The sequence below is a fragment of the Aethalodelphis obliquidens genome, unplaced genomic scaffold (assembly GCF_003676395.1).
Source record: "Aethalodelphis obliquidens isolate GAN/ISIS:26980383/991018 unplaced genomic scaffold, ASM367639v1 scaffold12, whole genome shotgun sequence".
Classification (NCBI taxonomy): Eukaryota; Metazoa; Chordata; class Mammalia; order Artiodactyla; family Delphinidae; genus Aethalodelphis; species Aethalodelphis obliquidens.
In genome coordinates, this window is record NW_020837956.1 from 24,165,465 (window position 1) to 24,185,649 (window position 20,185).

At 54.1% G+C, this 20,185-nt stretch overlaps 1 protein-coding gene across 8 annotated transcripts in view; it reads left to right on the plus strand.

Moving 5' to 3' along the window:
• The first annotated feature begins 11,150 nt into the window (after positions 1–11,150).
• The window catches only part of DNMT3A (DNA methyltransferase 3 alpha), a 106,564-nt gene continuing 97,529 nt past the window's right edge, over positions 11,151–20,185 (plus strand). For 7 of the 8 annotated variants that reach the window (XR_003434138.1, XR_003434139.1, XR_003434140.1 and 4 more), the window contains exon 1: positions 11,803–11,904. The gene's annotated coding sequence lies outside the window, so the exon portion shown is untranslated. Of the gene's footprint in view, positions 11,308–11,802; positions 11,905–20,185 lie in introns of those variants that run through there. The other variant, XM_027113674.1, reaches the window with a different exon arrangement.

Below are 20,185 nucleotides of genomic sequence, written 5' to 3' on the forward strand. Positions count from 1 at the left end.
GCAAGAGGGGTGGAGCTCCTGAGTCTGTCCATGTCTCCCTGAAGTGCTGGGGGCAGCTGGGATTTGGGCATCACCACCTGCCTCGCTCCATTCTGTCGTCTGCCCCTCACACTCTCCTAATACTGTCTTGTCAGGGGCACCTTGGGGGAGGCTCCGGTTGTCTTTGCTCCCTGTAGTACACTGCAGCTCAACTGGCTTCCTGGTATGCAGACCCTTATATAATCCTCTCCTCTTGAGTGTGGGCTGGTCCTAGTGACTTGCTGTTCATGAACAGAATAGGGCGAAAGCGTCTAAGACTCGGTTATAAAAGTCTGTGTCGGCGGCTTCCCTGGTGGCGCAGTGGTTGAGAATCTGCCTGCCAATGCAGGGGACACGGGTTCGAGCCCTGGTCTGGGAAGATCCCACATGTCGCGGAGCAACTAGGCCCGTGAGCCACAACTACTAAGCCTGTGCGTCTGCAGCCTGTGCTCCGCAACTAGAGAGGCTGTGATAGTGAGAGGCCCGCGCACCGCGATGAAGAGCGGCCCCTGCTCGCCGCAACTAGAGAAAGCCCTCGCACAGAAACGAAGACCCAACACAGCAAAAATTAATTAATTAATTAATAAACTCCTACCTCCAACGTCTAAAAAAAAAAAAGAGTTCTCAGGCAACAAATGGCGGGCGAGAGAGGAGTGCTAAATTTGCTAGCCCCCTCCTTTCCTCTCACCCCACCCCCAGGCAAAAAGAAAAAAAAGAACAATTTTGAAAAAAAAAAAAAAGACTCCACGCTTCCACTGCAGGGGGCACGGGTTGAATCCCTGGTCGGGGAACTAAGATCCCACGTGCCACGTGGTGTAGCCCAAAAATAATAATAATAAAAAATTTTTAAGTAAAATAAAAGTCTGTGTCCTCCATCTTACCCGCACACTCTCGCTCTCTCCTGTTCGCTCTAGCGAAGCCAGCTGCCATCATGTTAGCTGCCCGGTGGGAGGCCCACAAGGCAAAGAACTGGGGGCAGCCTCTAGCCAGCAGCCAGCATTGAATTGAAGCCCTCAGACCAACAACACGTTAGAAACTGAATCAAGTCAGCGACCATGTGAGTAAGCTTGGAAATGGACCGAACGCCGTCAAACCTTGGGACGACTGCAGTCAGACACCCCGAGCCTGAGGACCCCACCAAGCCACCCACAGATTCCTGACACACAGAAACTGTGTGATAATAGATGTTGTTATTTAAGCCACTAAGATTTGGGTTAATTTGTTATGCAGCATAGATAAAAAATACTCATTTGGCAGGAAATGTGTATTTCCTCCTTTCTCCTCAACCCTGTTGCCTCATCAGTGCTAAGTCTCTTTGGCCTTGGCCTTCATTCACTCCTCTGGTTCCCACGCTCCACTCCCTGCCCCTGCCTTTCGGAGGCTCCTCTCTCTTTGCCATCTCTCCCACCACCTAATTGGGGTTTCCCCCAGCATCTCTGTCTCCATACTCCTTGGAGAGCCCCTTGCTCATGGCTTCAGTAATGAGTAAGCACTGTGTCTATGGAGATATTCTTCCAGTCGTTTCCCCCATTCTACCCACCCATCTGCGTTCAGTTCCATTTCCCCTCTGGCCTGTGAATATATATTTTATCTGGATGTTACTATAACAACCCAAATCAGCTAATATGTCCCTCCTCGTCATCTCTGTTTTCAGTCAGCAGTAGATGTTTGTTCCCTTCAGAAGGCGGCTCAGAGCCTCCCCGGATCCCCCGCCAGAGCTGAGCACAAATGTCTCTTCTGAGCTGCCTCCCTCCAATTGAGACTCATCTTCTTTACACACGACTTTCAAGACATCAGATTATCACTCACTCTTGAGTCTCCATGCTTCCTGCTGAGCCTGCCTGGTGTTTCCCACCAGTAGCCTTACATGGCTCATGCAAATGGACCAGGGCTCACACCACGTGCCAGCTCTCGCATATTTGGCCTGTGTACCCTGGTACAAGTTGGTTCACTTCCCTGGCCCCGGTTTTCTATCCTGTAGCTAAAAACTAGAAATTCCGCAGATGTTCTTCAACAGGTGGTACATCTGTGCCATGGACTACTACTCAGCAATAAAAATGAAAGCACTATTGACACACACAACAACCGGGATGAACCTCCAGAGAATTATGTTGAATGAAAAAAGCCAATCTCCAAAGGTTATATACTGCATGACTCCATGTATATGACACTGTTGACATGTGAAAACTACAGAAACAGAGAACAGATGAGTAGCTGCCCAGATGAGCAGTTGGGGCGGTGGGGGGAGGTAGGGGAGAAGTGGGTATGACTGTAAAAGGGCAACGTGCAGAATCCTGGGCTGATGGAAATGCTCTCAGACTTGGCCACGTCAGTGTCAATAACCTGGTTGTGATATTACACTTAGGTTTTGAGAGATGCTATCATTGGGGAAAACTGGTATAAGGTATAGGGGATTTCTCTGTAGTAGTTCTTACAATTGCATGTGAATCCAAATTGATCTCGAAAGAAAAAGTTTAATTAAGAAAAGACACCCCCTTTATTGACTTGCATGGAACTCAACTTATAACCTAGAAGTTACATTACCTAGAAGGTACGTTCATTCCTAGAAGGTATGAATGAAAAAAAAATCACTGCTTTTTTTGAATAATTTGACCAGCTATAATTCTTTTTAAAATTCTTTTTTCTCCATTTTTAATTGAAATATAGTTGATGTACAATATTATAAAAGTTACAGGTATGCAATGTAGTGATTCACAATTTTTAAAGGTTATACTCCATTCGTAGTTACTATAAAATATTGGCTATGGTCCCTGTGTTGTATAATATATCCTTGTAGCTTAAAAAAAAAAAAAATCACTGCTTTTAACCCCCTAAAATGTTTGTGTTTGAAAAGTAGTAACAGAACCACAGGCTTCTAATCTTTTACCTTGACCTTGAGTGGCACTTTTCACAGAAAGCTAGGTGGACTGTGGCACTGCCCACCGTGCTCGCCTAAGACCATAAGACCCGGCTCACTACACCTACTTTCCTCCCCCTTCTGGCGCTCCTTTCCTCTTCCGTCTGGAGGAGCAGTGAAAATCGGGAAGAACTTAGGGAAGTTCCTCAAGGCAGAGTACCTGAGTCTGAGGGTTTGGGCTGGGGCAGAAGGAGAGAGATGAGGGGACGTCACCACAGGCAGATCAAGTTCTCGCCCTCACTGTGCCTTCCCTCTAAGCCCAGGATGCCCTCACTGACCATAACCCAACCATCGTCTAGCCCCAGCTCAGCTTCCATTTCCTCAGGGGCACCTTTGCTTCAGCCCACACCCCTTCTTGTTTGAGCTTCACAATTTAGCTCGTGATTAAGTGGCTAACGTCAGTCTGGATTGTGTCACGTGTAAACTCCTCACAAGCAGAGACCAGCCCACCAGGATCCTCGGTGCAACGCTAGGCACTGAATACACAGTACAAAAATAACGGTTGGCTCGTAACACAGTCAAAGGCATAACCTCCTCAATTCATGAAGAGGTCATCAAAATCAAGAAGAAAGACCCACAACCTGATAGAAAAGTGGTCAAAAGATAAACTGAGAGTGCTCAGTGTATAAATGCAAATGGCCCTTGAACACATGAAAAGACGTTCAACCTCCTCACCGTCAGAGAAATGCAAAACAAAACGTGTATGGAGAGATCACTGCTCACCCAACAGGTGGGCAAAAGTCCAAGAGTTTGACTACATACTCGGCAACATTCTCTTTCATATGTATTCCTGGTGAGAAGGCAAAATGCTACAACCCCTGGGGGTAATTTTTAAAACTTTTTATTTTATTGGGTTTTTTTTGTTTGTTTGTTTGTTTTTGTTTTTTTTGCAGTACGCGGGCCTCTCACTGCTGTGGCCTCATGGGCCCAGCCGCTCCGCGGCATGTGGGATCCTCCCGGACCGGGACACGAACCCGTGTCCCCTGCATCGGCAGGCAGACTCTCACCACTGCGCCACCGGGGAAGCCCCCTAAAACTTTTTATTTTAAAACAATCTCAAACTTACAGAAAAGATGCAAATATGGTAAAAGAATTTATTTTTTTTTCTAAACCATTTGTGAATGTGTCAACAGGTGCCCAATCACCCCCGAAAACTTTAGTATAGGATATATTTCTTTTTATCCTAGACTAGAAATATATTCTTATAGATAAGGACACTCTCATAACTAGAGTGCAAACATCAAAATCAGGAAAGTAGCACTGATCCATTACTACCATCTAATACTCAGACCCAATTTACATTTCTCCAATTGTTCTAATAATGTCCTTTATACCAAATATCCAATCCAGAATCACACACTTACTTGTGATGTCTCTTTAGTTTCTTTTTTTTAATTAATTAATTTTATTTATTTTATTTTTGGCTGCGTTGGGTCTTTGTTGCTGCGCGCGGGCTTTCTCTAGTTGCGGTGAGTGGGGGCTACTCTTCGTTGCTGTGCGTGGGCTTCTCATTGCAGTGGCTTCTCTTGTGGAGCACAGGCTCTAGGCACGCGGGCTTCAGTAGTTGTGGCTCGCGGACTCTAGAGCGCGGGCTCAGTAGTTGTGGTGCACGGGCTTAGTTGCTCCGCGGCATGTGGGATCTTCCCGGACCAGGGCTCAAACCCGTGTCCCCTGTGTTGACAGGCGGATTCTTAACTACTGTGCCACCAGGGAAGCCCCCTCTCTTTAGTTTCTTTCCTTCGATCTGGAACACTTCCTCAGTCTTTCCCTGGCTTTCATGATCTGGACGCTCCTGAAAAATACAAGTCAGTTATTTTGTAGAATATCCCTCATTTGGGGTTTGCAATGGTGTGATGTTTGTGTCCTCTCAAAATTCATATGTTGAAACCTATCCCCCAAGGTGATGGTATTAGGAGGTGAAGCCTTTGGGAGAGGATTAGGTCATTAGGGCAGAGCCCTCATGATTGGGATTCGTGCCCTCATAAAAGAGACCCCAGGGAGCTAGCTTGTCCCTTCCACTGTGTGAGGGCACAGAGAAAAGCCGGCTGTCTATGAACCAGGAAGCATCACCAATCATCTAATCTGCTGGCATCTTCATCTTGAACTTTCCCCAGAACTGTGAGATAAGTGTTTGTTGTTTGTAAATCACCCAGTCAATGGTACTTTTTAACGGCAGCTCAAAGGGACTAGGACGGGGTTTGTCTGATGTCTCCTTGAGATTAGATTCAGGTGATGCATCTTTGGCTGGAATACGTATCACAGAAATGATGCCGTGTTGTTCTCACTGCATCCTGTTAGGTGGTGTATCATTTCAATTTGCTCCATTACTGATGAGGTTAGCTTTGATCACTTGATTAAAGGGCTTTTCCATTGTGAAGTTATTCTTTTTTCCCTTTGCAATTAAAAAGTATTTTGCTGGGAAGTACTTTAAGACTATGCAAATATCCCATTCCTCATCAAACTTGCAATTTATTCCTTTATTTATTTCTAGCACTGTGGACTCAGGGATTCTCATTTTACGCAGTGGGTTTATAATCTGTTGGTATCATTATTTTGGTGCTCAGATTTTCCCATATTTTGCCAGTGGGAGCACTTTTTTGTACCCCATCATTCTTTGAGCACTTCCTTGATTTTTAAGTGTGACATGTTCTGGGCTCATCTTGTTCCTTGCTTGACCCAACTCTAGAATCTGCCATTTCTCCAAGAAGGTCCAGTTCCTTTTAGTAGGGAATGGTATTTAGAAACCAAGATCTGGGCATGAGGTATACTCATCACTATTGAGGTTTAATTGCTTGTACGTGTTCTCAGTGGAGAGAAAAAGAGGAATATATGTATGCATATATTGGGTTGGCCAAAAAGTCCTTTCGGTTTTCTCCATAAGATGGCTCTAGTAGCACTTAGTTGTCTTTAACTTCATTTGAAACAATTTTGTTAGATTGTATTGTGACAGCTGTCATATCAGCGTGCATTAAAAAAAACTTATCAAAATTAGTGAATTTTTGTGTAGCCATTTTAATATTGAAGATGGAAGGAGAAAAGCAACATTTTTGGCATATTATGCTTTATTATTCCAAGAAAGGTCAAAACGCAACTGAAACGCAAAAAAAGATTTGTGCAAGTGTACGGAGAAGGTGCTGTGATCGATCGAACGTGTCAAAAGTGGTTTGCGAAGTTTCGTGCTGGAGATTTCCAGCTGCACGATGCTCCACGGTCGGGTAGACCAGCTGAAGTTGATGGCGATCAAATCGAGGCATTAATTGAGAACAATCAACATTATACCACGCAGGAGACAGCCGACACACTCAAAATATCGAGATCAAGCATTGAAAATCATTTGCACCAGCTCGGTTACGTGAATCGCTTTGATGTTTGGGTTCCACGTAAGTTAAGCGAGAAAAACCTTCTTGATCTTATTTCCGCATGCGATTCTCTACTTAAACGTAAGGAAAGCATTCCTTTCTTAAAACAAATTGTGACGGGCAATGAAAAGTGGATACTGTACAATAATGTGGAATGGAAGAGACAGTGGGGCAAGCGAAATGAACCACCACCAACCACACCAAAGGCCGGTCTTCATCCAAAGAAGGTGATGTTGTACATATGGTGGGATTGGAAGGGAGTCCTCTGTTATGAGCTCCTTCCAGAAAACGAAACGATTAATTCTAACAAGTACTGCTCCCAATTAGACCAACTGAAAGCAGCACTCGATGAAAAGTTTCCAGAATTAGTCAACAGAAAACGTATAACCTTCATCAGGATAACGCAAGACCGCTTGTTTCTTTGATGACCAGGCAAAAACTATTACAGCTTGGCTGGGAAATTTTGACTCATCCGTTGTATTCACATCGCACCCTTGGATTTCCATTTATTTTTGGTCTTTACAAAATTCTCTTAATGGAAAAAATATACACAAATATATTTTACGTCTATATTTATTTCCAGACCAATCAATATACAGGGTGAGCCTCAGGCTAGAGTGAGAGGCAGAGGCTCAGCTGTCGCCGGGAGGAAGGGGCTGAATCAGCATCTAGGAATAGGGGAGGGAAGTTTATGGCAGTTGCTGTGGGAAATCCAATAAGAGGGTAAAAGGAATTGAATAAAAGGACTGTGTCCCGGCACAGACAAAACCATACAGAATGAATTTATGTCTCTATGATTTTCTCTGTGAATGAGGATAATGACATTTTATGGGTTACAGAGCACTTTTATTTCCACTCTTTGCCGTAACGCTCACAACTTCTGTGGTGGGCATGAACAGGTGTCCACTCAGCAGCTTTGGGTCTTTAGGGAGCTCGTTACTAGTCCATGGAGTTCCTAGGGAATGAGCTGACTGGCGGCCGGCTGAGGTTTTAAGGAAGGGATACTGCAGTCCTCAGACCTAGTGCTTGCCCAGCCTCTGAAGGAGTCCCCAGGAAGCCATGGCCACGTCAATAAGGAGCTGGCCTTCCCCAAAGAGGACCTCTTCCCTGCAGGCCCTCAGGTACAGCTGTGGAGAATAAGGAGCCAGGAAGGTTCTCCCAGGGTACCAGGCCAGGACCCAGCTCCACTGTGGAGAAGTGAGTGAGTCCTGGCTGCCCCACCAGCAGGGTGGACAGGCCACCCCTGTGTGCTCCTTCCCTTCTCCTCTCTTCCAAAGTCAGTCTTCATTGTGGATAATCTATTTTACCTCCACCATCATAGACTTGGTGTTTTGGGGATGGTTACATTTATAACTTAGCCACTGTTGCAGATAATAAGAAGCCACATGTAGACCATTGAGAGGAACGCACATTACTCAGATCCTGTCTTCCTTTAGGAAGGAGAGTAAGTGTTTTGGTTGTACATGGTAAGGGTTCTTTATTTTAGAAGGGACATGTTAAAAATATCTTTTTAGGGACTTCCCTGGTGGCGCAGTGGTTAAGAATCCGCCTGTCAATGCAGGGGACACGGGTTCGAGCCCTGGTCTGGGAAGATCCCTCGTGCCGCGGAGCAACAATGCCCATGCGCCACAACTACTGAGCCCACGTGCATCAACTACTGAGGCCCGCACGCCCTAGAGCCCGTGCTCCGCAACAAGAGAAGCCACCGTCATGAGAAGCCCGCACACCTCAGCGAAGAGTAGCCCCCACTCACCGCAACTAGAGAAAGCCTGTGCACAGCAACGGAGACCCAATGCAGCCCCCCCCAAATGTATATATATATCTTTTTATTGAGGTGAAATTCACGTAACATTAACCATTTGAAAATGTACAATTCAGTGGCGTTTAGTACGTTCACAGCGTTGTGCAACCACCACCTCTATCAAGTAGCAAGACCATTTTTGAAAGCGCACGTGTGGGGAAAAGAGGGTATACGTGGATGCTGGGTGGCCATGGGGTGGAGTGCAGTGTGTCTGCCCAGCGCCCCTTGCTTTGGAGAGCAACACTGCCCCTTTTCCATGGGGTGCTGGTTGGATCTGCCAATCCCCAAACCACCTCTTGCACCCACTTAAGGGGGTGGGCATGTGATCCACGCTATCCCACAGGCTGTAGAACCTGGTTCAGAGTGGGCTTGTGACTAGTCACAACAACTGAAGTAACCCTCGGGACTTTCTGGTTAGGGGTGGCACCGTGAGTGAGGGTGACAATGAAGCGCAAAACAGGACAACTGTGTCTCAGATCTTGGGGCACAGGGGTTGGGGGGGTGTTGTTAAAGGACATGGAACCTCATGTCCTAGAAGCATTAAGGAGGTTCCTGAAGGAAAGGAAATTATGTTCTTCCACTGGGGCTCTAAGTTGGGAGAGTGTGAACATGAGACAGCTGCCCACCATCTTGGAGTTTGTTTAAAGTAGGGAGAAGCACCACCGTAGTGGAAGCAGACAAGAGTGATGGAGAGAGAGCCGGCTCTGGAGCTGACACTCGAGTCCCTGGATTTACCTGTGCCTGAATCCCCAGCCCTGGTCTTCCCAGTTGTCTAAACTCTATACTACTTAATCCTTTTGTTTGTTTAAGGTGGTTTAGGCAGGATCCTGTCACTTGTTTGTTACTACAGATGACCGATGCTGCCCCTCACCCTTGATGATCTAGAGTCCACCAGGATACTGGCTGGGCCGCAGTGGGCCAGACAGAAGTGATGGGGCTGTAGGAGCCCAAAGGCAGATCAATCTGAGCTGGACCCAGTGTGATTTGTCGTCAGAAGGGCCCAGTTGGGTTAGCCAGCATTAACGTGTCTCTTCCTGGGACAGCCTCGAGGGTCCTCCTCATGCCAAAAACGCCGAGGCCAGGCTCTGGAACCAGGCCTGTAGCCACACAGTTGCTTCCTACTGGACACGAGCAAACCCCCCAACATGGTCACCTTGGGCCTTTTGACACCAGCAACACAGACATCCAAGGTCACACATCATGGACTCCCAATGATTTCATCATAAATAGTTCTACTGAATAGAAACGTGCTTTTTTTTTGTTGTTTTTGTGTTTTTGACTGCACCACATGGCTTGGGGGATCTTAGTTCCTGGACCAGGTATCGAACCCGGGCCACGGCAGTGAAAGCGCCGAGTCCTAACCACTGGACCGCCAAGGAATTCCCTCCTGAATAGAAACTTGCAGTTGCCCACTTGACCCTGAAAATTTCAGCTTGTTAAGAGTAACTGTAGGGAATTCCCTGGTGGTCCAGTGGTTAGGACTCTGTGCTCTCACTGCCGAGGGCCCGGGTTCAATCCCTGGTCAAGAAACTAAGACCCCACAAGCCGTATGGTATGGTCAAAAAAAAAGAGTAACTGTAATGTTTTAAGGTAACAATAATGATTTCAGAGTCAGATGAAACATGCTTTGAATCCTGGCTCTGCCACTTCCTAACAGTGTGGCTTTGACCGAGCCTCAGTCTCTTCATCTATAGAGTGAAGATAACACAAACTACCTCAGAGGGCTGCTAAGGAACAGGGCCAACCTGGTGCCCGGCGCACAGGAGACACTCAGTAAACTATCGCTGCTATTTGCGGGCAGTATCATACAAGCCCTTAAGGAACGAAGCGGTATCGCAACCATCTTTCTAAACATGGTCCTCCCGTTGGCCAAACTTTAGCATGTCTGTGGTTGCCCATCTTGATGCTGAAAGCAAAGTGGCACAGAACCTGCAATGCACATATTCATTCATCCAAAGCTTATTGAGAACCTACTATGTGCCAAGTGCTGGGCTACAGAGATGACAGAGGTGGTCTCTGTCCTCATGGAAGGAACATCCCAAGTCTCTGGAACTGGCCAGGTGGAGACCACGGATAGCACGGCCTATCACCAGCGGCATGGGGTGACCACTTGAGCGAGGGTGACAGGGAAAAAGGCCGGGACAATTGTGTCGAGAGCAGCATCTGACCTTGGGGCACAGGGAGTGGGCAGACTGAAGGACCTGGAAGCATTAGAGGACTTCTGGAAGGAAATCTCTTGGATGAAAGGTCAGCTCTGTGTCCCAAAGAGTTAGGTAACTGTTCCTGTGACCCCTGGAGGGTTGAAGTTGGTGGTGGTGGAGGGAAAAGTACGACTGGTTTCAGCAGTGAGGGCCTGGGTGTCCATAAGTGGGATGGTTGGTGCCTGGGGAAGGGAGCACACCATGGCCTGGGGCAGGGAGCTCAGGGCACTGCCATGTAGCTGAAGCACTGGGTGGAATGGGGGTACACAGTGGCAGATGACTGGTGGAGGTACAGGCAGAAGAAAGGAGCCAGGCTGGGGAGTCAGGGGCCCCAGCACCAAGCCCTAGCGGTGGCAGTTGGGAGAGTGATGAGCAGAGGAGTGGCTGTGCTGATGAAAGTAGACAGAGATGCCCCGAGTCAGAAACCTGGAGCCCTGGGAACTCTATGGGAAATGAGAACAACCCTCGCCGCAAAGGGGTGAGTAAGCATGAGGGCGGAGTGTAGGTGTGTGCACAGAATCTTAGAGCTGGAAGGGATCTTCAATGTCATTTAGTTCCACCCCCGAGCCATGAAATCTTTCAGTCTTCCACTGACCAACTGAGGACACTCAACTCTACTTGGACACCTCAAGGTATGGGGAACTCACTCCCTTCAAGGGGGCTCATCCTATAGAAGTGCTCGAGCCTCCCAGACGGCCTCGATAGCCTGGCGCCCCGACCTTGGTCCTGTTGAGTGGGCCGGCCTCCACTCGGCGGCGGCACCTGGCGGGGGTGGCGGGTGGCGTGGGGCTTGCGGCGCGGATGGGCCGGCGCTGCTGTCCCCAGCCCCAGTGCTGAGGCAGGCAGAGTGCAGTGGGCTCTGGTGGAGGTCGGGAGAACTGCAGGGCGAAGACCGCCGGGGGCTCCGCGGGCTGCCGGGGGGAGGCACTTGACACCGGCCGCGGGAGAGGAGGGGCTGCTGTCCCTGCGGCCAGTGCTGGATGCGGGGACCCAGCGCAGAGGCAGCTCCAGGTAGCGGGGCGCCCCGCGGGGGGAGGGCTGCCGCAGGCCCCCGGCGGAGTGGCCGGGAGAGCGGCCGAGGCGGGGTTCCTGGGCCCAGCGCAGGGTCGGGGCGCAGCGAGGTCCGGCCCTCCGACCCGCAGCGTGCGGGGAGCCCCCCCCAGCGGGGGCGTAGAGGCCGGGAAGTCGGGCCGAGGGCGCTAGGACCGGCCGCGCGCCCAGGCCGCTCCCGTCGCGGCGCCCCGGGGCCCCCAAGTCGGCGCTGCCTCCCGGGCCGGCTCCGCAGCGCCAGGGCCGGGGCCAGCGCGGCCGCGGGGGGCGAGCAGCGGGCGGAGGCCTGGGCCCGCGGGCGGCCGGAGGGAGGGAAGGAGGAAGGCGGAGAGAAGGGGTGGGAGGGGGGGACCCGGCGGAGGAGGCGGAGAGAGGGAGCGCGACAGCGAGCGGAGGGAGGGAGCGAGCGAGGCAGGCAGGCGGGCCGGGAGGGAGGGAGGGAGGGCGCGCGGGCGGCGGCGGCGGCGGCGGCGGCGGCGAGAGCAGAGGACGAGCCGGGACGCGGCGCCGCGGCACTAGGGCGCGCAGCCGGGCCGGCCCGACCCCACCGGCCACACGGTAATGAGCGCCGCTGCTGGCGGCCCGGGAGGCCGGCCCGGAGGCGGGCAGGGAGGAGGGGAGCCGGGCGGGGGCCACGGCGGCGGGCAGTGCCCGGCTCGGAGCACGCTCCCGGACCCCCGCAACTCGGCGCCGGGCGCTCGCGGAGCCAGGGCTGCGGGCGGCGACGGCGGGCCGGGCTGGCCGGGGCGGCGCGGGGGATTTGAGGGTTTGTTTATGTCCCCGCGGGCTGCACAGGCGCCCCCTCCCGTCCCGCCAGCTCCCGGCGCGTAGCCCCCTCCGCGCCCCCGCCCGGCTCCGGGCTCAAGTTCAAGTCTATACAATGCCGCGGGGGGCCTCCTCCGCCGCCGGCCTCAGCCGCGGTGCCCCGCTAGGCGCTGCCGCAGGGGCCCCGGCCTGGCCGCCCCCGCCTTCCGGGCCCTGCCCCCGCCCCGGGGCCCAACCTGGGGCCTGCGGCCGGGACGCCGGAGGGCGCGGACCCCGACCCGGAATAATCGGCTCCCGCCGCGGCCCGCAGGGAGCGGGGGAGGGGGGCGGGGGCCCGGCCCCGCGCAGGCTCCGCGGTGGCGGCAGAAAATGGCAGCCTGGCACGACCCGGCCCCCCGCCCCTCCCCCCGGCTCCCGGCCCTCCTCGGCCCGGCGGGGCGGGGGACCCGGGAGGCCCCCGGGGGCGGGCCGAGGGGTGATCTGGGGGCCGGACCGGGGAACGCTGCGCAGCGATCTTCCTCCGGCCACCTGTGGCTGGGGGAGCGGGGTGCCAGCGGATCTGGGAGGGGCTGCGGGGGTGGGGAGAGTGCCACTTGGGGGGCACACCTCTCCGCGGAGAGTCGGGTGGCGCGCGGGGGGGACGTCGTGCCTGGCTCCTCCCTGCCCCCGCCGCGGGCCGTGGGAGCCGGGGCGGCGGCGGCGGCGGCGGCGGCGGCGGCGGCGGTGGCGGCGCCGCAGTGTGGGGGCGGGGCGGGGGCGGGCGAAGATCCCGGGCCGGGGCCGCGGGGGCCGGAAAACGCAGGGGTGGGAGCCTCAGGGCCTGGGCCCGGAGCGTGGCTGGTGGGGACGCCCTGGGTCGCCCCCTGCAGCAGCACCCACCCCCCTGCACACACTCAACACGCACGCGGACACACTCACGCACACGCACCCCCGCTGGGCCGGTGCAGACGTGTCCTTGAAAGCTTCGCATCCGCACGGTGAAGGACGAGGCCTCGCCGAGGCTGCGGATCGGGGTCTTCGGCCCCACGTCCCAGCGCCCCGGGAGACCCCAAGCTTCCGAGCCGCAGGCGGCCTCGGTCCGTGTCCCGCCCTCACCCCAGCTCCCCTCCCCCTCCCTCCTCCCTCCCCCTCGGCTCAGACGGAGCTGGCAAGGGTCCAGGGCCCGCCCCTGGCCTCCCCCAGCCCCCCATCGCTGGGGCCCGCGGCCCTCTAGCTGCCAAACTGCTTTTCGCTTTCCTGGAGGCTCCCTTCTTGGGGGCACCCACTCCCTTCCCTCTCACCCCCATTAGTTCCCCCGTTTCTCTGCATCCCTTCTGTTCTTCCTCCACTCTCCAGTGCAAAGGCAGTTGAGTAGGTGTTGGCCCCTTGGGTGGGGAGTGAGGGGCTCACTGGTTCTCAGGGGCTCTCTTCCCCAGCTCGCGAGAGGAGCCCCCTGTGGTTGCACCTTGACCCAAGATGGCGTCCTGTACCCAGCTGGGCAGCTCTGGCCTGTGTCAGGCAGGGAGGAAGGGCCCGGGCCCCAGAGCCACACAGCTCGCCCCCTTCCAAACCAGAAGGGACAGGAGGCTGCAGGAGAAGAGCCGGCCGCCCTGTGACCCAGCTTGCCCCTTGCTGCCGTGCCCAGAGACTGCCATCACCATCCCTGGGGGACTGTTCAGTCTTCATGTTTCACCCTGGGCTGCCAGCGCTGAACCGGCCTCCTGGGCTGGCGGGCTGCGAAGGGATCCTGGGATCAGGTGCTGCTCCGCTGTGCCTCCTCCCTCCCAGGCAGATGTGACAGCTGCAGCCGGGGAAGCTTTTCTCTTTGGGCGATGGTGGAGAGCTAGGACTGGCCTCTGGGATTTGGGGAGCCCAGCTGTCAGGCGGACCCTCTTTGGGCTGCCCCCTCTGCTGGCAGGGGTCGTTTCCTGGTGGTTTCCTGAGCTGCCTGGGTTTGGAGGCTTGGGCTGTTAGGAGTTCCTGCTAGGTTGCTGGGGCAAGGTGGTCCCCCTCTGCTTCCAGGTCCCGTTGAGGCCCTGGTTGGGCTGTTTGACAGGGAGCTCTGTGAAAGCGTGAGTCTGTGTGCGTGTGTGTGCATGTGTGCACATGTGCTGCACGCAGTCAGTGGCCCAGGCAAACTTGTGTGGCGGGTCTGGCACCTGCCCGCCTCCCTTCCCGGGCCCCACTCGTCTGGGCCCTGGCTCCCTCTCCAGCCTCTTGTCCAGCTCCTTGGGGCTTGTCTTCAGCTACTCATCAAATGCACACTTCCTGGCTCGGGTAGACCAAGGCTCTCCTTGTCCTCCTTCCCAGGCTTGTGGGCCTGCAACAGGAAGCCGACCTTAGAGAAGGTGAATTCCTTCTAGACTCAAGGAGTGTGGTCCACAGTGCAAGGGCTGCCCCCCGCCTCCCCCCAACCCCGGCACTGGAGAAGCAGAGAAGAGGACAGCCATGCCATGTGTCAGGGTGTCTGCGGACGGGATTCCTCTGTGGGGTGAGGGTTGGACTGCAGCTTGAAGGTCCATTCCAGCTTTTAAATTCTATGGCTCTGATTCTAGTGGTGGAATTTCAGACCCAGGAGTGGGGGCGGGGTGGTCTCGCCTCACAGAGATAATCAGGAATGGCTTCCAAGGAGAGGAGGCCTGAGTGAGAGCAGGGCTTCCTGGGAGCTGGGCCTTTGAAAGGAGAGGTTGGGGTGAGGGGTGAGGGCCCTTCAGGAGACAGGTTTGTCACGTCTGACTCCACAGGGAGTGTAAAAGTGCAGCCTCTGGTTAAGCCTTCGCACGTGTGTGTCCTTCTGTAGGTTTACGTGTACACTTGTGTGTGTGCGTAATTTCTGAGGTTTCCTCCCTGAGTCCAGTTTGCGGTGAGCTCCTGCGTTCCTATGGACCTTCTTGAAGCTGAAACTCCAAGCTCCTCATCCTTTCTTGGTCTCTCTGGTGACCAGGCCCCATCCAGGAGCCCACCCAGAGTCATCTATCTCGCTAGAACCAGAGATGCTCCCAGTGCTTTCCCTAGCACAGTCACACATCACCGCCATTGGGCCTCTGAAAAAGCCTGCAAGGGAGACAGACAAGCTATAAAATACTTGCCCCGGGTGACCTGGCCGGGAAGAAGCGGGGCCAGGCCTGCCCTCTGGGGAGCTTAGACTGTCTCCTGCTCCAGCTCTCCCGGGCTCCTGCGCTGCATGTTGGTCTCTCCTCTCAGTTTGTGGTCTCCACGGGACCTTGCCCTGGCCGCCTCTGGTCCCCCATCAGACATTCTGTGGGGTTTGCACGAGTGTCTGCTGGACATCTGTGTTTGCGTCCCTGTCCTCCCCCGAGTGGCAGGCTTGGTGCCCAGCTCTCTACTGCTTGCTACTGCTCTGCCTTCCCCGAATAGCCATCGCCTACTTATAAGCCAGTTCCTTAGGCTCAAGCCTTCCTGAAAAACCTAAATTCTTCCCCGGATTCCATCAAGGCTCCTTTTTGTGGGAACCAGATAGAAAGGGGACTCCGAGAGCAGTCTTGCCAGCTCTCTAATGGCCATCCTTGGCCTGAAACGTTACCATTAGAATCCAAGCCCTAGAGTTTAGGGCTGAAAGAGAACTTGAAGCTCTGAGAACACCTGGAGCTGGGTTGGGGGCTGTTTGGTTGTGGAGCCAGGCCCGGTTTCTTCCAGGGCTGGGAGTGCTACCCAGAGCCCAAGGCCGGAAGGGCCAACTGTGTGCCTGTCACATGTTCCCCTCCCTCGGCACTTCCTGCCACCTTTCACTGGCTTGAGCCTGGGGTCCCTGACTTGGTGCCCGTGTCCTCTTCCCCCATCCCATGCCCCATGGATAGTTGAGTGTGTCTCTGGCCTGTAGCTTGGTGACAGGCAACAGTTAGGGTCACGGAATGGCCTGTGGGAATTGTTTCCACTTCCGTTCTGGTGTCTAATGGATGGTAGTGCCGGTCAGGAGCCCGACTGCCCTTGGAGGCTGGGCGTCTCTGTGGGCCTGTGCACTCTGCTGCTCCTGAGCAGGGCTTAATAGTAAACGAAAGGCGCCAGATTCCTTTCCACTCAAATCTTGAGAGCTCGTTTTCAGTCATTTCTCTCTTTGACTCTCTTCCCTCAAGAAAAACGTACCAAATCCGAGATCCGTGCAGTGTTGGAGATTCGCGTGTGTGTCTCCAAGCCTGCCTCCCCTTGGCTAAGTGTGTGGGCAAGCCAGGGTGTGGTGCACGTGTGTCTGTGCATATTTCTGTGTACGCGGCCTGCAGCCGCGTGGGGACAGAGAGCCTGGACATGAGCTTGCACATGAGCCTGTCTCCAGGCAGCCGAACGGAGGGCCCCGGAATCAGAAGGAGAGGCGTTCGGATGCTTCACAGTTGTGGGATCTGGGGTAGCGCAATTTCTCTGAGCCTCCAAGTTTCCTCACCTGTAACGTGGAAACAAGACCAGGCGCTACACATAGGTTGTTGTAAGGATTAGCTGAGATAATGCCGCTTCCGCTCTTAGCAGAGTGCAGGCGCTCAGCGTTAGCGTGAGTAGCGTCATCATTTGGGCGGCTCGCGTGGCCTGGCACTGCAGGAAGTGCTCTGTGAAGTCTTGTCCACCTTCCTGCCTTTCTTGCAAAATCTTGGACAGATGAGGAAAGTGCTGATTCTGACTGAAAAATCTTCGGAGGTGGGAGGCTCCTCAGTGCCGTTTAGGAGTCCGTTCCAGAGTTTGACAGATCGCACTGTCAACAGGTTGTCTTTGTATCCACCTTAAACCCCTTGTGCTACAGTTTCAGCTCTTTATTCGGATTCTGTCCTGAGTGCAGTCTGTTTGTTGCCCTGTACCAGGGTCTTGCTGGGCAAGACCCTGTGCTGAGCTTTGAGGGAGTTTAGGGTGTGCCCAGCTAATTAATGACCACAGACCAAGGTCGAGGGAGAGGGAGAAATAAAACGCTCAAAGGACAGTGAGGTCACAACCAACTGGAGGGATCAGGAGAGGCTTCCTGGAGGAGGTGGCTCCTGTGATGATCCTCAGAACACAGAGGTGGGGCTTCCAGACCAAGGAGAGGAAGCCAGGCTGTCGGGGACAGGGTGGCTGGAGTGTGGCGGAGACTCCAGGGCGGTGAACAGGGCCTCGGAGGCAGCCTGAGGCCCCACGCTGATTTGAGGGGAGTGGGCCCCTGTGCTCTGTAACTCCCGTGTGGCCTGTGGAGAATCGCCTAGAACTTCCCTGCCTGTGGCTGTGAGGGACGGCAGGGGAGACTGAGGGACGAAGGGGCCGGCTGAGCTCATTTGGTATAGGATCTTGATTCCTTTATATTCTGTAGACTAGAGCTTAAGAGCTCAGACTTGGAGGGAAACAGAGCAGGGTTTAAATTACACCAACCCTGGGGGGTCGTGACCATTAAGGGGAACGCCAGCGGGGCAAGGTCTCTGTCAGTGATGGCAATCATGATGTGAATGGGCGGAGGAGGGTCCCTGGCCTGGCCTCCCAGAGGTCTCCGTGCCCCGTTTGTGCATCCCCTTCCCCAGGCCGAGGCACCCCAGCGTCCAGAACATTCCTGTAAGGGCTGCAAGCACAGCGAAAGGGGACGTCAGCAGACCCTGACTCCACACTGCCCTCTTCCCTCCCTCCTCCATGTGCAGCTGAACGGAGCCCCCAGCTTGGAGGGGAGGTGCCCGGGCTGGCGGCCATGCCCCTAGGTGTGGCTGCAGGTGCCTGACAGGCCCCGGCAAGGACAGCAAGTGGGCAGGGCCCGCCAGGCCACATCTCCCTTGCTGATCACATAGCAGGCCTGTCTGGAGGACAGCGACAGGGGGAGGAGGTGTGGATACCTGGGGCTTTCCTAGCTGCATCCCAGCAGGGAATGAAAAAATTTTTTCAACTGTAGCTCAGCAATGCCCACTCCCATCCTGCTCTGGTCCCCTCTGACCTCCAAGGTTTCCCAGCCTTATTTACATCTGCAATCAGATTCCTATTTTCTCTTTCCTGAGGTCATGGCCCTGCTCACTGTCATCCTTATTGATCTTCCCTCTCTGTTTCTGTTTCAAATGTCAAGGTCATTTTTAATTCTGAGCAGTTGTTAGCTGCCCCCGTTTGGATGTACAGAGGGGATGGAGGACCACCTCTCACAGCTCGTAACTGGAGGGCTGCAACTTGGGTGTCCTGACTCCTAATCTAGTGCTCTTCCTGCTTTGCGGCTGTGTGGACGGATCCAGGGGTCAGTGGGGAAGATGTTCCAGACCTAATAGATCAGCTAGAGCCCGGTGTGCCAGCGGTCCTTCCTTGAAAAGGTTAAAAGATGCTCAGAGGGGACATTATGGGACGGTGGGGTCAGATCTGTGGCTTACTGAGCCATGGGTCGAATGTGGGCCCTATCATGGTGCATGTCCGGGAACGCCTGGGCTGGGAGGCTGGGGGCCCTGGGAGCCTGCCTTCCCTCAGAGGTTCCCCAGAGGACACCAGGAGGGGCAGGCGAGGGCGCTCGGGCCCATGCCAGGCGGCCGGGATCCTCTGGCACTCCAGCAAGCAGAACCTGTTGGCAAGGGGCTTCTTGAGGAATGGTCCTTTGTGATTAATTTTGTAGATTCTGAAAGGATACCTAAATTTGTGGATAAAGAGGAATCCAATCAGATTCTCCCAGTGGCTTTGAAATGAGATGGGAAGCGTGTCTATTCTGACATGTTAGATGTCCGTGATATGGTGCAGAGTGTGATCTCATTTTCGTAAAATTCCTTTAAAATACACGCCAGTGTGCACACTTATAGGCTAGCAGATGCTTAGAAAAAGTCGTTCTGGAAGGATAACCCAGCAAACGTGTCAGCAGAGGCCTTGCCACTTTACTTTATACACTTTCGTAACCTTTGCAAAAATATAAAGGCGCATGCATTCCTTTCTTAATGACCACAACAAAAATAAAACCACACTTTTAAAGCTTCTGGATAAGAACTTATAAAAATTTGAGTCACCCTTGGGCTGGAAGGGTGGACTCTTTTATAATGGATACGAAACTGGCTTGGAGACTGACAGCAAAGGGTGGGGCTACTCAGGTACTTGTCTTTTCTGGAAAGGTTGCAGGGAGATTTATGGCAGACCCTGAGGTCTCCAAGCGAAGGCCTGGCCTGGTAGGGATTGGGTGAGAGTGGAAAACAGGCAGCTGGCAGCACCCCGGTTCACTCCAGGGCAGCAGACCAAGTTCGCTTTATAGGACGGTGACTGGAAACTCTCAGTTCTGACCCAGGATGGGAAACAAATCATTGAGGATCTTCCCTGAAGGCTTCAATCTCGTTGCTGTTGTGACCCAAATGGTCTCGGTATGGACCTCAGGTGACCCAGCCCTGGCATAGCCTGGGGAGCCACGTGCAGGGAGGACAAAATGGGGCTTCAGGAGGCCCCTCCAGGGGTGGAGGGGATGCCTGGGAAACTCGTCTGGCATGTGGGCTCAAGCTGTGCCCGCCTCTGTGATCTGGAGGCCCAGGAGCAGGTGGCAGTGACCCAGGTGACAGGGTGGAGAGGTGAGGAGGGGCAGATATAAATTCCTCTGCCTGTTGCTTGGCAACAGTGCCCACCTCCCCCTTCCACAGTCCCGTCCCCCAGCCACTGCCCGTGGGCGCCATCTTGGAGCTTGCTTTGCCCTCTGAGGCTGCCCCTGGTAAAGACAGCAGGAGAAAGGGTGTGTGGACTTCTCTGGCCCAGCCCCGCCCCACTCCGCCCCTGCAGTGAGGCAGGAAGATAAATAAAAGGACAGTAGCATGGAGGCAAGCCCAGAGCTGGTCCCTCTGCAGACCGCCCCCTGCCCCAGGCTGCTAGGGGACAGACGGACAGTGCAAAGAAGTGACCGCGAGGCAGGCGGTCCTCGATTTGCATCTCAGCCCTGCTATACCATAGCTACGGAGGGACCTAAAAGTCTCTGAGCTGCGGGATTTTCATCTGTGAATCAGGGATAAGAATCACATTCACATCTTGCTGGTATTGCTTGAATCAAATGAAATACGGTGTGAAAACTGTCAGTGCTGCGCCCAGCACATAGTAGGTACTCAGGAGGTGTGAGTTCTTTTTCTCTGAGTCGGGTCAGGACAGGGCTGCATGAGGGTGAATCTGGGGACCTGGTGAGGTGACCCCGTTGGAGGCCCCCTTG